The sequence below is a fragment of the Schistocerca gregaria genome, chromosome 1, assembly GCF_023897955.1.
Source record: "Schistocerca gregaria isolate iqSchGreg1 chromosome 1, iqSchGreg1.2, whole genome shotgun sequence".
Lineage (NCBI taxonomy): Eukaryota > Metazoa > Arthropoda > Insecta > Orthoptera > Acrididae > Schistocerca > Schistocerca gregaria.
In genome coordinates this window covers 493,654,596-493,668,291 of record NC_064920.1, presented here as the reverse complement: position 1 = coordinate 493,668,291, position 13,696 = coordinate 493,654,596, and positions in this window count along the sequence as shown.

Below are 13,696 nucleotides of genomic sequence, written 5' to 3'. Positions count from 1 at the left end.
ACAGGCAACAGAGCATGCACAATGTCGGCACTAGTACAGTGTATATCCACCTTTCGCAGCAATGCAGGCTGCTATTCTCCCATGGAGACGATCGTAGAGATGCTGGATATAGTCCTGTGGAACGGCTTGCCATGCCATTTCCACCTGGCGCCTCAGTTGGACCAGCGTTCGTGCAGGACGTGCAGACCGCGTGAGACGACGCTTCATCCAGTCCCAAACATGCTCAATGGGGGACAGATCCGGAGATCTTGCTGGCCAGGATATTTGACTTACACCTTCTAGAGCACGTTGGGTGGGACGGGATACACGCGGATGTGCATTGTCCTGTTGGAACAGCAAGTTCCCTTGCCGGTCTAGGAATGGTAGAACGATGGGTTCGATGACGGTTTGGATGTACCGTGCACTATTCAGTGTCCCCTCGACGATCACCAGTGGTGTACGGCCTGTGTAGGAGATCGCTCCCCACACCATGATGCCGGGTGTTGGCCCTGTGTGCCTCGGTCGTATGCAGTCCTGACTGTGGCGCTCACCTGCACGGCGCCAAACACGCATACGACCATCATTGGCACCAAGGCAGAAGCGACTCTCATCGCTGAAGACGACACGTCTCCATTCGTCCTTCCATTCACGCCTGTCGCGACACCACTGGAGGTGGGCTGCATGATGTTGGGGCGTGAGCGGAAGACGGCCTAACGGTGTGCAGGACCGTAGCCCAGCTTCATGGAGACGGTTGCGAATGGTCCTCGCCGATACCCCAAGATCAACAGTGTCCCTAATTTGCTGGGAAGTGGCGGTGCGGTCCCCTACGGCACTGCGTAGGATCCTACGGTCTTGGCGTGCATCCGTGCGTCGCTGCGGGCCGGTCCCAGGTCGACGGGCACGTGCACCTTCCGCCGACCACTGGCGACAACATCGATGTACTGTGGAGACCTCACGCCCCACGTGTTGAGCAATTCGGCGGTACGTCCACCCGGCCTCCCGCATGCCCACTATACGCCCTCGCTCAAAGTCCGTCAACTGCACATACGGTTCACGTCCACGCTGTCGCGGCATGCTACCAGTGTTAAAGACTGCGATGGAGCTCCGTATGCCATGGCAAACTGGCTGACACTGACGGCGGCGGTGCACAAATGCTGCGCAGCTAGCGCCATTCGACGGCCAACACCGTGGTTCCTGGTGTGTCCGCTGTGCCGTGCGTGTGATCATTGCTTGTACAGCCCTCTCGCAGTGTCCGGAGCAAGTATGGTGGGTCTGACACACCGGTGTCAATGTGTTCTTTTTTCCATTTCCAGGAGTGTACATCCCTATTTGTTTGCATTTGTTACCCCTCCTTATGAGACGGTGGGACTCCAATTGACGCCTCGCTTGGTGTAAGAAGCGTAAAGGTTGGACGACTGAACAGTGGAAAAACGTTGTGTGGAGAGACGAATCACGTTACACAACGTGGCTATCCGATAGCAGGGTGTGGATATGGCGATTGCTCGGTGAACTTCATCTGCCAGCGTGTGTAGTGACAACAGTAAAATTCAGAGGCGGTGGTGTTATGATGTGGTCGTGTTTTTCATGGAGAGGGCTTGCATCCCTTGTTGTTTTGCGTTGCACTATCATAGCACAGGCCTACACTGATGTTTTAAAGCACCTTCTTGCTTCCAACTGTTGAAGAGCCTTTCGGGGATGGCGATTCCACCTTTCAAGACTACCGAGCACATGTTCATAATGCACGGCCTGTGGGGGAGTGGTTACACGACAGTAACATCCCTGTAATCGGCTGGCCTGCACAGAGTCGCCGGACGTGGTGGTCGAGCGGTTCTAGGCGCTTGAGTCCGGAACCGCGCGACTGCTACGGTCGCAGGTTCGAATCCCATGGATGTGTGAGATGTCCTTAGGTTAGATAGGCTTAAGTAGTTCTAAGGTCTAGGGGACAGATGACCTCAGATGTTAAGTCCCATAGTGCTCAACGCCATTTTTTGCACAGTCATGACGTGAATCCTACAGAACACCTTTACGATGTTTTGGAACGCCGACTTCGTGCCAGGCCTCACCGCCCGACATCGATACCTCTCCTCAGTGCAGCACTCGGTGAAAGTGAGGTGCCATTCCCCAATAAACCTTTCAGCAGCAGACTGAACGAACGATTGCGACAGTGGAAGCTGTCATCAAGGCTAAGGGTGGGCCAACACCATACTGAATTCCAGCATTACCGACGGAGGGTACCACGAACTTGTAAGTCATTTTCAGCCAGGTGTCCGGATACTTTTGATCACATAGAGTAGTTGCAATGAAGGTTAGCGCCGTTTGCCGTCTTTACGCCACACGTCTCTCCTCTTTCGGCCACACGTCGTCAAATATACCATCTCAGGAATATAACTGGAGTTTGGTGCATGATCTTTGTTTTCTGCGGCACATCTGAAATGTCCATCAAGAATTATAGCTGTGCACGAGTTGGAGAACAACTGCGTCAGATTTGTTTTAAAAATTCGATTCTTTCTAATTTCTTCACAGTCACAGTCACAGATGGTGTGGATGTCGATTAACTGCGTGTCGTGTAATTGGCATGATATTCCTCTTCCTGATACAAGATGGTAGATGGGTTCACGCAATTTTCTATGCAACACGGCGGTGTCGGTGGTGCCGCCTATAACATGTTACACCCGCAATACACTTAAACATAACACCACCGCCTCTCAATTATATGTTACAAAACATATTCGTAGCCAATAACTTCTGGACCTGCAGGAGTAGACACCCCGTGCAATGTAGCTATGTCCATGTCTGTCTCATATAAGTGATTCATCACTTCTTTTATCTTTGTTTCGGATGGAATTCTGTTCACATTTACGATTTAAATGATACGTTTTTAGCACTTTTAATTATATTACATAACGTGATACCATTGCAGACTAGACTCATATTTCAAATCTTTCGTTAGCGTTATTTGTTCATACAGTGTTACAGTAATGACCTTTTGTAACAGCAGGCTGGGTGAGGTGACACAGCTATGTCGCGATTTCGTTTCCGATCGGGACAGCGCTGATTTTTTTGTAGCGTTTTCGCGACCTATACTATTTGCTTTCGCTAATGACATTGTCCTGTTGACTTGCTACTGATCTGATGGCTCGCGTGAGGAGGGTGAGTTTCTGGTCAAATGTGTATCGTAATCCCTTATGTTATCTGGAGACTGCGCTCTTTTCATCTTCAGTAATGGTGCCACAATTTTCGTTAATGATTTTGGTCGGTCCTGTCTGCTGGAATGTTTCACTTAGGGTCATGTCTACGTCAGTCCCTATGGGTTCTACACTCCTGGAAATTGAAATACGAACACCGTGAATTCATTGTCCCAGGAAGGGGAAACTTTATTGACACATTCCTGGGGTCAGATACATCACATGATCACACTGACAGAACCACAGGCACATAGACACAGGCAACAGAGCATGCACAATGTTGGCACTAGTACAGTGTATATCCACCTTTCGCTGCAATGCAGGCTGCTATTCTCCCATGGAGACGAGCGTAGAGATGCTGGATATAGTCCTGTGGAACGGCTTGCCATGCCATTTCCACCTGGCGCCTCAGTTGGAACAGCGTTCGTGCTGGACGTGAAGACCGCGTGAGACGACACTTCATCCAGTCCCAAACATGCTCAATGGGGGACAGATCCCGAGATCTTGCTGGCCAGGATAGTTGACTTACACCTTCTAGAGCACGTTGGGTGGCACGGAATACATGCGGACGTGCATTGTCCTGTTGGAACAGCAAGTTCCCTTGCCGGTCTAGGAATGGTAGAATGATGGGTTCGATGACGGTTTGGATGTACGGTGCACTATTCAGTGTCCCCTCGACGATCACCAGAGGTGTACGGCCAGTGTAGGAGATCGCTCCCCACACCATGATGTCGGGTGCTGGCCCTGTGTGCCTCGGTCGTATGCAGTCCTGATTGTGGCGCTCACCTGCACGGCGCCAAACACGCATACGACCATCATTGGCACCAAGGCAGAAGCGACTCTCATCGCTGAAGACGACACGTCTCCATTCGTCCCTCCATTCACGCCTGTCGCGACACCACTGGATGCGGGCTGCACGATGTTGGGGCGTGAGCGGAAGACGGCCTAACGGTGTGCGGGACCGTAGCCCAGCTTCATGGAGACGGTTGCAAATGGTCCTCGCCGATACCCCAGGAGCAACAGTGTCCCTAATTTGCTGGGAAGTGGCGGTGCGGTCCCCTACGAGACTGCGTATGATCCTACGGTCTTGGCGTGCAGCCGTGGGTCGCTGCGGGCCGGTCCCAGGTCGACGGGCACGTGCACCTTCCGCCGACCACTGGCGACAACATCGATGTACTGTGGAGACCTCACGCCCCACGTGTTGAGCAATTCGGCTTTCACATTCTAATGTTCCGGGGAAATCAGGAATACAGAAATACAAGTCGCTGAGGAATGAAATAAATAGGAAGTGCAGCGAAGCTAAGACGAAATGGCTGCAGGAAAAATGTGAAGACATCGAAAAAGATATGATTGTCGGAAGGACAGACTCAGCATACAGGAAAGTCAAAACAACCTTTGGTGACATTAAAAGCAACGGTCGTAACATTAAGTGTGCAACGGGAATTCCACTGTTAAATGCAGAGGAGAGAGCAGATAGGTGGAAAGAATACATCGAAAGCCTCTATGAGGGTGAAGATTTGTCTGATGTGATAGAAGAAGAAACAGGAGTCGTGTTAGAAGAGATAGGGTATCCAGTATTAGAATAGGAATTTAAAAGAGCTTTGGAGGACTTACGGTCAAATAAGGCAGAAGGGATAGATAACATTCCATCAGAATTTCTAAAATCATTATGGGAAGTGGCAACAAAACGACTACTCACGTTGGTGTGTAGAATATATGAGTCTGGCGACATACCATCTGACTTTCAGAAAAGCATCATCCACACAATTCCGAAGACGGAAAGAGCTGACAAGTGCGAGAATTATCGCACAGTCAGCTTAACAGCTCATGCATCGAAGCTGATTTCAAGAGTAATATACATTAGAATGGAAAAGAAAATTGAGAATGCACTACGTGATGATCAGTTTGGCTTTAGTAAAGTAAAGGCACGAGAGAGGCATTTCTGACGTTACGGCTAATAATGGAAGCAAGGCTAAAGAAAAATCAAGACACGTTCATAGGATTTGTCGACCTGGAAAAAGCGTTCGACAATATAAAATGGTTCAAGCTGTTCGAGATTCTGAAAAAAGTAGGGGTAAGCTATAGGGAGAGACGGGTCATATACAATATGTACAACAACCAAGAGGGAATAATAAGAGTGGACGATCAAGAACGAAGTGCTCGTATTAAGAAGGGTGTAAGACAAGGCTGTAGCGTTTCGCCCCTACTCTTCAATCTGAACATCGAGGAAGCAATGATGGAAATAAAAGAAAGGTTCAGCAGTGGAATTAAAATACAAGGTGAAAGGATATCAATGATTCGATTCGCTGATGACATTGCTATCCTGAATGAAAGTGAAGAAGAATTAAATGATCTGCTGAACGGAATGAACAGTCTAATGAGTACACAGTATGGTTTAAGACTAAATCGGAAAAAGACGAAGGTAATGAGAAGTAGTAGAAATGAGAACAGCGAGAAACTTAACATCAGGATTGATGGTCACGAAGTCAATGAAGTTAAGGAATTCTGCTACCTAGGCAGTAAAATAACCAATGACAGAAGGAGCAAGGAGGACATCAAAAGCAGACTGGCTATGTCAAAAAAGGCATTTCTGGCCAAGAGAAGTCTACTAATATCAAATACCGGCCTTAATTTGGGGAAGAAATTTCTGAGGATGTACGTGTGGAGTACAGCATTGTATGGTAGTGAAACATGGACTGTGGGAAAAGCGGAACAGAAGAAAATCGAAGCATTTGAGATGTAGTGCTATAGACGGATGTTGAAAATTAGGTGGACTGATAAGGTAAGGAATGAGGAGGTTCTACGCAGAATCGGAAAGGAAAGAAATATGTGGAAAACACTGATAAGGAGAAGGGACTGGATGATAGGACATCTGCTAAGGCATGAGGGAATGACCTCCATGGTACTAGAGGGAGCTGTAGAGGGCAAAAACTGTAGAGGAAGACAGAGATTGGAATACGCCAATCAAATAATTGAGGACGTAGGTTGCAAGTGCTACTCTGAGATGAAGAGGTTAGCACAGGAAAGGAACTCGTGGCGGGCCGCATCAAACCAGTCAGTAGTAATGAAGTTAACCAATCAAACCTATGCGCACGCAAATTCACATGACCCGCCAGAGACGGTGTCGCCAAACGTTTTCTTTGTTTGGTTCCCTAATACCGAACAAGAGAGCGATATAAAAATTGGGCATACAACGGTAGTATGGATCAAATCCGAGCCAAAGGCGGAGCTCTCTCGTGCGCTATGAGAACAATTGACACTCTTGTTGTATCTGGCGGGCCGCTTGTATTTTCACGATCAACGGCCTAACTGTCTAACTTCATTGCAAATTAACACGTAAACGGCACTACCTATCGTTTTTTTTTCGTTACAATTATTTCTCAGCACAACCTTGCCTGCAACATCCTGAGAAACTTTTCATGCATCTATATGATGTGTCATGTTTCGCAAGATCGACTTGTACGGATCTAATACCATTGAGAACTATAAAGTGAGGGCTAGTTATCCACTGTACCTGTACAACCTGAAACATTTTACCTTAATTTATCGGTGAGAATGAATGTGCTGATTATGAACTTCGGATTGCTAATTCCATTCTTTTTTTTAATTCTTTGGCTATGGGAACGTGCCCCACAGTCATCTCGTCGCCGGAAAAGGTATATTACAGTTTGTTGTGAGTTACATAGGCTGTCAGTTACATAGGCCTAACAAAGATCTGATTGCGACATAAAGTAAGTAAACAGACAATAGTGGAACACAAAATACTTAGAGAGAGTATGCTGTAAAAATTCTATTGGTAACACAGTAAGGAACGATAAATCGCCGTGGCTACATATTTGCTATATTTCCATCACAACAGGTATTAATAAATATACTTCTAAATTAATAATAAAATGTTATTCTGTATGTCCGGTAAGAATCGTTTCCAAAGCTGCAGATAGAGAATTGAATATGTGTGCAGATATATATAGATCATCAGAAGAGAACGTGACAACAGTATAAAAAAAACAAATTTCGATATTACTGCCACACCTATACATACACCGGCACCCAGACACGTATATGTAGGGGGTACATAGCCGGCCGCTGTGGAGAAGCGGTTTTGGGGGCTTCAGTCCAGAACCGCACTGTTGCTACGGTCGCAGGTTCGAATCCTGCCTCGGGCATGGATGTGTGTCACGTCCTTAGGTTAGTTAGGTTTAACTAGTTTTGAGTCCAGGGGACTGTTGACCTCAGATGTTACGTCCCATAGTGCTTAGAGCCATTTGAACCATTTTAGGAGGTACATAGCGGCATACATTTAGAGGTTGAGCGTTCCATATCCTGCTGAGCAGTCCGTGGGAATGTAGTCAGTTAATTGAGTGTCAGTCGTCCCCTCGCATTCTAACCATCAGGAGCATTAGGTTAGTAGAGCAGGGAAGTATATGTGGACGTTGGCACTATTGAGGAACTTTTGTCGTAGTTTATATGTAGATGTATCGCTGTATGCTAACAAGGTTTTGAGGCTGCCTCGTTACTGATGACCAAGAGCCCGAAGATTACTTGCAACGACGTTTAAGTGATAAGCGTTCGATGACACTGTAAGAATAGGCTGTATGGTTTGGAGTTTCCTCGTTTTCACGAACACAGGGGAATGGCGCTGAGGTTGAGCCGATAGAGATTTTTGTTGAACTTCCAGTTATTAAATTACAGCCGCGCTATAGCTGTTGTGAAACTTCCTGATGTTTGTGTGTTAGTATACTGTCGCACTCTTGAAATCGTGGTATAAATTACTGTGTAGTGGCTGCCTTTGATTAGAGAGTAAGTTGTAAAAGCGCATAGCGCGTAAACCCAATCCCGCGCTTGACACAGTCACTTTAATCACCTCTCCGAACGAATACTTAGAATCTGCCTGCCCTTTTGTATGGTACATGACTCTTTCACATGTTACATCAGAACTTAATTTTAGAAATATTGCAATTTGCAAGATATCCCGATAAATCTTCAGCGGTAAGGTCACTAGGCTTGATCTGTCTCACTTATGGTCGTTGTAGTTCTACCAGTAAAATCCAAACCACATCATACTCCTTCAGATGTATGACTCATGTAAACTGGAGCTCTGGCCTTCAGTCACTTCACTCTTGTCACCTAGTTCAGTCCGCACGCTTCCTTACGCCAGTTGCTAAAGGACTCAGGCCGACGGAAACAACAGCGAGGCACTAGGTGTGCACAACGTCACTACGTTCTCGACGGCCGCTGCTCAGCCAAAGACCACAGGTGCAGTGGTACTAAGGTTTTATGACCCCTTTCCAACTGTGGAGGCATCTAGGCTACTCGGGGTTCTAAATAATTCCGATGAGCACATACTACCAAGTTCTTTGTAAATTTAACTCAGTTTCGCAATTACCTGAATAATATCACATACGGTCTCAAACTGAGAAACACTATTTCATTTACCCCTCCCGTTCTGAGTGCTTAACTTCCTTTTGTTAGGCAGTTTAAAATTTTTTCGTTATATATTAACAATACAGTGCTTAGCGATGCTGATGTTAAGCAGGGACAAGAGCACCCTTAGAAAAGCCGTTGCCTGCTGAGGTTAAAGGGAGGCCTCATATGTGCAAGGAACTAGCTGCTTGGATTAGTACAGCTAACGGATCCCCCGACAGGGTAGGGCTCAACGAAATGTGTATAAGCGAGTTCATTGCCCGCAAAAAACAACGTTCCAGTTTCGAGACCAAGTCTTCCACACAAATTTAATGTGTTGGGAAGTTTCAAACTAGCTTAGAGGCCACTGCAGACAAAAAATTTGCTTCGGGAAATGTATACAGGGTGAGTCACCTAACATTACCGCTGGATATATTTCGTAAACCACATCAAATACTGACGAATTGATTCCATAGACCGAACGTGAGGAGAGGGGTTAGTGTAATTGGTTAATACAAACCATTAAAAAATACACGGAAGTATGTTTTTAACACAAACCGACGTTTTTTTTAAAAATGGAAACCCGTTAGTTTCGTTAGCACATCTGAACATATAAACAAATACGTAATCTGTGCCGTTTGTTGCATTGTGAAATGTTAATTACATCCGGAGATATTGTAACCTAAAGTTGACGCTTGAGTACCACTCCTCCGCTGTACGTAGGGATCCAAAGGGAACGGTGATGGACCTTAGGTACAGAAGAGACTGGAACAGCACATTACGTCCACACGCTAACACCTTTTTATTGGTCTTTTTCACTGACGCACATGTACATTACAATGAGGGCTGAGGTACACGTACACACGTGGTTTCCGTTTTCAATAACGGAGTGGAATAGAGTGTGTCCCGACATGTCAGGTCAGTAGATGTTAAATGTGGTGGCCATCATTTGCTGCACACAACTGCAATCTCTGGCGTAATGGATGTCGTACACGCCGCAGTACATCTACATCTACATCTACATCTACATCCGTACTCCGCAAGCCACCTGACGGTGTGTGGCGGAGGGTACCCTGAGTACCTCTATCGGTTCTCCCTTCTATTCCAGTCTCGTATTGTACGTGGAAAGAAGGACTGTCGGTATGCTTCTGTGTGGGCTCTAATCTCTCTGATTTTATCCTCATGGTCTCTTCGCGAGATATACGTAGGAGGGAGCAATATACTGCTCGACTCCTCGGTGAAGGCATGTTCTCGAAACTTCAACAAAAGCCCGTACCGAGCTAATGAGCGTCTCTCCTGCAGAGTCTTCCACTGGAGTTTATCTATCATCTCCGTAACGCTTTCGCAATCACCAAACGATCCCGTAACGAAGCGCGCTGCTCTCCGTTGGATCTTCTCTATCTCCTCTATCAACCCCACCTGGTGCGGATCCCACACTGCTGAGCAGTATTCAAGCATTGGGCGAACAAGCGTACTGTAACCTACTTCCTTTGTTGTCGGATTGCATTTCCTTAGGATTCTTCCAATGAATCTCAGTCTGGCATCTGCTTTACCGACGATCAACTTTATATGATCATTCCATTTTAAATCACTCCTAATGCGTACTCCCAGATAATTTATGGAATTAACTGCTTCCAGTTGCTGACCTGCTATTTTGTAGCTAAATGATAAGGGACCTATCTTTCTATGTATTCGCATCACATTACACTTCGCTACATTGAGATTCAATTGCCATTCCGTGCACCATGCGTCAATTCGCTACAGATCCTCCTGCATTTCAGTACAATTTTCCATTGTTGCAACCTCTCGATACACCACAGCATCATCTGCAAAAAGCCTCAGTGAACTTCCGATGTCATCCACCAGGTCATTTATGTATATTGTGAATAGCAACGGTCCTATGACACTCCCCTGCGGCACACCTGAAATCACTCTTACTTCGGAAGACTTCTCTCCATTGAGAATGACGTGCTGCGTTCTGTTATCTAGGAACTCCTCAATCCAATCACACAATTGATCTGATAGTCCGTATGCTCTTACTTTGTTCATTAAACGACTATGGGGAACTGTGTCAAACGCCTTGCGGAAGTCAAGAAACACGGCATCTACCTGTGAACCCGTGTCTAAGGCCCTCTGAGTCTCGTGGACGAATAGCGCGAGCTGGGTTTCACACGATCGTCTTTTTCGAAACCCATGCTGATTCCTACAGAGTAGATTTCTAGTCTCCAGAAAAGACATTATACTCGAACATAATACGTGTTCCAAAATTCTACAACTGATCGACGTTAGAGATATAGGTCTATAGTTCTGCACATCTGTTCGACGTCCCTTCTTGAGAACGGGGATGACCTGTGCCCTTTTCCAATCCTTTGGAACGCTTCGCTCTTCTAGAGACCTACGGTACACCGCTGCAAGAAGGGGGGCAAGTTCCTTCGCGTACTCTGTGTAAAATCGAACTGGTATCCCATCAGGACCAGCGGCCTTTCCTCTTTTGAGCGATTTTAATTGTTTCTCTATCCCTCTGTCGTCTACTTCGATATCTACCATTTTGTCAACTGTGCGACAATCTAGAGAAGGAAGCACAGTGCAGTCTTCCTCTGTGAAACAGCTTTGGAAGAAGACATTTAGTAATTCGGCCTTTAGTCTGTCATCCTCTGTTTCAGTACCGTTTTGGTCACAGAGTGTCTGGACATTTTGTTTTGATCCACCTACCGCTTTGACATAGGACCAAAATTTCTTAGGATTTTCTGCCAAGTCGGTACATAGAACGTTACTTTCGAATTCATTGAAAGCCTCTCGCATAGCCCTCCTCACACTACATTTCGCTTCGCGTAATTTTTGTTTGTCTGCAAGGCTTTGGCTATGTTTATGTTTGCTGTGAAGTTCCCTTTGCTTCCGCAGCAGTTTTCTAACTCGGTTGTTGTACCACGGTGGCTCTTTTCCATCTCTTACGATCTTGCTTGGCACATACTCATCTAACGCATATTGTACCATGGTTTTGAACTTTGTCCACTGATCCTCAACACTATCTGCACTTGAGACAAAACTTTTGTGTTGAGCCGTCAGGTACTCTGTAATCTGCTTTTTGTCACTTTTGCTAAACAGAAAAATCTTCCTACCTTTTTTAATATTTCTATTTACGGCTGAAATCATCGACGCAGTAACCGCTTTATGATCGCTGATTCCCTGTTCTGCATTAACTGATTCAAATAGTTCGGGTCTGTTTGTCACCAGAAGGTCTAATATATTATCGCCACGAGTCGGTTTTCTGTTTAACTGCTCAAGGTAGTTTTCAGATAAAGCACTTAAAAATATTTCACTGGATTCTTTGTCCCTGCCACCCGTTATGAACGTTTGAGTCTCCCAGTCTATATCCGGCAAATTAAAATCTCCACCCAGAACTATAACATGGTGGGGAAATCTACTCGAAATATTTTCCAAATTATTCTTCAGGTGCTGAGCCACAACAGCTGCTGAGCCCGGGGGCCTATAGAGACATCCAATTACCATGTCTGAGCCTGCTTTAACCGTGACCTTCACCCAAATCATTTCACAATTCGAATCTCCGTCAATTTCCTTCGATACTATTGCACTTCTTATCGCTATAAACACGCCTCCCCCTTCACTGTCCAGCCTATCTCTGCGGTATACATTCCAATCAGAGTTTAGGATTTCATTACTGTTTACGTCTGGTTTCAGCCAACTTTCTGTTCCTAGTACTATATGGGCGTTGTGACCGTTTATTAATGAGAGCAGTTCTGGGACCTTTCTATAGACGCTTCTGCAGTTTACTATTAGCACATTAATATTGTTATTCCTTGTTGCATTTTGCCTACTCCTGCCTTGCCGCGTCTCAGGAGGCGTCTTGTCGGGCCTAGGGAGGGAATTCTCTAACCTAAAAAAAAACCCATGTGCACTCCACACGTACTCCGCTACCCTCGTAGCCGCTTCCGGCGTGTAGTGCACGCCTGACCTATTCAGGGGGACCCTACATTTCTCCATCCGATAGCGGAGGTCGAGAAATTTGCACCCCAGCTCTCCGCAGAATCGTCTGAGCCTCTGGTTTAAGCCTTCCACTCGGCTCCAAACCAGAGGACCGCGATCGGTTCTCGGAACGATACTACAAATAGTTAGCTCTGATTCCACCCCGCGAGCGAGGCTTTCCACCTTCACCAACTCCGCCAACCGCCTGTACGAACTGAGGATGACCTCTGAACCCAGACGGCAAGAGTCATTGGTGCCGACATGAGCAACAATTTGCAGTCGGGTGCACCCAGTGCTCTCTATTGCCGCCGGTAGGGCCTCCTCCACATCTCGGATGAGACCCCCCGGCAAGCAGACAGAGTGAACACTGGCCTTCTTCCCCGACCTTTCTGCTATTTTCCTAAGGGGCTCCATCACCCGCCTAACGTTGGAGCTCCCAATAACTAATAAACCCCTCCCCCCGTGTGCCTGCTCGGACCTTGCTGAAGGAGCAGCCACATGTCCACTCACAGGCAGAGCGGGCGATGCCACACGGCCAGCCTCCACATTGACCCTCCGCCTCGTGCGCCGCGAACGCCGCTGAACCCGCCACTCCCCTTGGGGTGAGGGTGGCCCAACCGCGCCCGGTACCCGCGAAGATGTCTCGACAGCAGGGACAGTGGGTGAAGCATCTAACACCTGGGGTGCACCATGCGACGCACCAGACTCCCCACTGCCGCTACACTCCGAGGCAGCAGCCTGAAGACGGCTGACCGCAGCCATCAACACGCTCAGCTGTTCGCGAAGAGTGGCCAGCTCCTCCTGCGTCCGTACACAGCAGCCACACATCCTAGCCATCCTAAGAAATCAATTTACTATAGAGTGTTAATCAGCTTTTAACTAGACTGCTAATTCACTAAAGGCGGTTGATTATTGACTAAACTGTGATTGCTAACCACTTCTTGTAGAAACAAGGAAAATAGCACTACCTGTCTCTGGACGGTATTGAAAACAAACACTAGCACTACGAGCACTATGGCTGACTAAAGGGACTCTCTCTGACTGTATTCAAAACAAACACGAGATCTATGGAACACTTAATAGCACTCTACTATTAAAGCTTCCTAAAAGCAAAAACACGCAGAAGAAGAAGTGACAAGTAAGAA